The sequence below is a fragment of the Nicotiana sylvestris genome, chromosome 6, assembly GCF_000393655.2.
Source record: "Nicotiana sylvestris chromosome 6, ASM39365v2, whole genome shotgun sequence".
NCBI lineage: Eukaryota > Viridiplantae > Streptophyta > Magnoliopsida > Solanales > Solanaceae > Nicotiana > Nicotiana sylvestris.
The window spans coordinates 189,211,372-189,214,547 of NC_091062.1; positions in this window are offsets into that span (position 1 = coordinate 189,211,372).

Genomic DNA, 3,176 nt, shown 5'->3' on the forward strand with positions numbered 1-3,176 from the left:
TTGACCGGCATTTATTTTGCTTTCAATAAATATATAATGACATTTATTTGTGACTTTTATGAAATGATTAATGATACACACAGGAGCTGGATTTCAGTCCAAATTGCAATATGAATCTGGATTAGTTACAATGAGGATGAAAATACCAGACAAAAAGACCTATGGAGTTATCACAAGTTTTTATGTAATTCTTTTTTCTTATGTATATATTAACAAGTACTTTATATGAATTAATGAATATAACCTTAAACTGAAAAGTGGATGGGTTTTTATGTATATATATTGCAGCTAATTTCAGATAATCAATTTCAAGGAAATCACGACGAAATCGACTTCGAATTTATAGGAACAGAAGGGAAACTGCAGACAAATTTGTTTACTAGCGATATGGGTGGCAGAGAGGAAGTCTACCAACTTCCTTTTGATCCTTTTGAGGATTATCATACTTATCAAATTCTCTACAGTCCGCACCATATAGTGTAAGTTATTTATATGCACTCACAACGTAATTTTTTTAAATTAATTATAGCAAATTAGTTAGTATTTTAATTTAAGTATCAAATTATACTTATCATAAATTAAGTTCATCATAATTACTCTTAGTCTCTTACTTTATAAGCGATCTGGTTGTGTATACTATCTGTTTGCACCCGTTGTCTACATCACACTCTTAGGAGTGCGACCTTTTCCTGGATCCTGTACGAATGCGGGATACTTTATGCACCGGGATACATTTTCTTATATATATCCGCCCGTTTTTTTTAGTTGCGGTTGGCTGGAAGGCTAATTAAGTTAATTCTTCAAATATATTTTTTTTAAACCATTGGTGCATAGAGGTTAAAACTCTTACAACATTTACATGTACTAGTTACCCTTGATTTTTTGTAGGTGGTTTGTAGACAACATACCAATACGGTCATTCAAGAACAACACAATGAGAGGAATAAACTTCCCATCAAGACCAATGTGGATAGAAGCAAGCCTGTGGAACTCAAACAGTGTGATTTGGGCTGGAACTGTTGATTGGAATAAAGCACCATTTATTGCTTACTATCAAGACTTCAATATTTCTGGTTGCCCTTACCAAACAGGCAATAATTGCACTCTGTCTCCAGTTCTGAGTCCCTGGAATAGGCCTAAAATAGACCCTCAACAAGTGCAGCTTATGAGGAATTTCAGAAAGAAATACATGATTTATGATTATTGTTGGGTAAATGGAGTTAGGTATCCAGAATGTTCTCATCATGTTTAGTTCAGTTGCTTAGTTGATTAGTTTCACAAACTTCTTTTTTTTAAAAAAATTGTCAACTAGTATTATTAATCATAGTATGTATTTCTATTTTAATGGCTACATGAAATCCATAAGTGGAATGAATATACTCCGCCCTCCGTTCACTTTTAGTTGTCTACATTTAATTTTGAACTCCCTTTAAGAAAAAATAAATGAAGTATGTATATTATAATTTTGCCCATATTAATGATAACATTTCAAAAAATCATGGGAAATGATTTGAGGAATAAGTAGTTAATGATAAGGGTAAAACATGAAAAAAGATTGTCTTTCTCTTGATTTGCTAAAACGGACAAATAAAAATAAAAATATATTTTTAGTATGGTGGACACGTAAAAGTGAATAGAGGGAGTAGATCATATCCCATTGCGGCTTTATTTTATTACTCCATTTCTTTTACGATAGTGGTGTTTAGGAGTGGTAAACGGACGGCTCGGGCCGAAAATGAATAATGAAAAATGGATAAATTATTCGATTCGACCTATATTTAATACAGATAAAAAATGGGTTAACCGGCGGATAATATGAGTAACCATATTATCTATGACTTCTTGAATATGATCACTTTTGGAAGAATTCCTAGTCTCTCAAACTTGAGGAACCCCCAATTTGAGGCTTAACAAATGTAAAAGTTAAACCTATTAGTTATCCATTGGTTATCCATTTTCTAAATGGATAATATGGTGCTTATCCATATTTGACCCGTTTTTAAAAAGTTCATTATTTAACCCCTTTTTAATAGATAATATGGATGATTAACTATTTTCTTTTAACCATTTTGTCATCACTAATGGTGTCCAAGCTAACTTGCACGTACCTTGATTATTTCACTTTATACATGTTACTTCCCCCTAGCACATGTAGATGGTTAAAAAATATTTTAATTATTGCTTTAATTTCTATACACATAGTAAATTTTTTACACTATTAAGTCATCTTAAAGGTAAGTAATACTATGGTAAAAAATTTGCTCAAGTTAGCTAAACGTGCAGTGGGCGTCCGCCATGGGAAGGGGGCGAGCCAGAGGAAGAGGAAGACCCAAAAAAGTACCCAAAACACCGATTACACCATCTGGAAGCTCAGTGAGTAACAATCAAAAGCTGGAAAGGCAATTCAAGTGCAAGCGCATGAATTGAAGATGCCAGAGCAACAAGGGATAGTGATGACTGGAATTGATAAGACTACTCCTTCGACTAGCTCGGAGGTAAACAGAAAATTGACTCTAAGCATACCAGTACCAATTGACCAAAGTGAGGTGAGCACTAATCCTAGAGTTGACGGAAAACCTAATGGAACAGTAGCTGAAATGAACACAAAGCACATGCAAGGGGATCTGAGCAAAGGGACTAATGTAGACCAAATTGGAGCTACTATATGACCTAAGGAGAAGGAGACTCTGGACCATAAAGATACGAATCATGCAGATCGAAAGACAGAGCCAAAAGCATGGACTAAATTATTTCAGCAGAATTGTGTAGCTACTCATGGAATGGCTATCAGGTATGTCCTACCTCAGATTGTAGATGGGCAAACTATGATAAAGCTAGATCTACAAGATGTAGAGGAAGTAGAAGAGAGATGGAGTGCTACAGTGATGGCCTACATTATTGGTGATAACCCTGGTTACAATGCTATGAGGCGATATATTGCTTAACATTGGCTTGATGTTGCTGAGCCAGATTTGTTCCTTCATGATGATGGATATTATGTGATAAAATTTCAAACTCTAACAGATATGCATCGAGTGTTCTATGCTGGACCTCACACTATCAGAAATAGACTAATAATTCTCAAGCCATGGTCTCCAGATTTTGATTTAAGTAAAGAGTTCCTAACTGATGTGCCTTTGTGGATGATTTTTCCTAAATTTACCAATGAGCTGCTA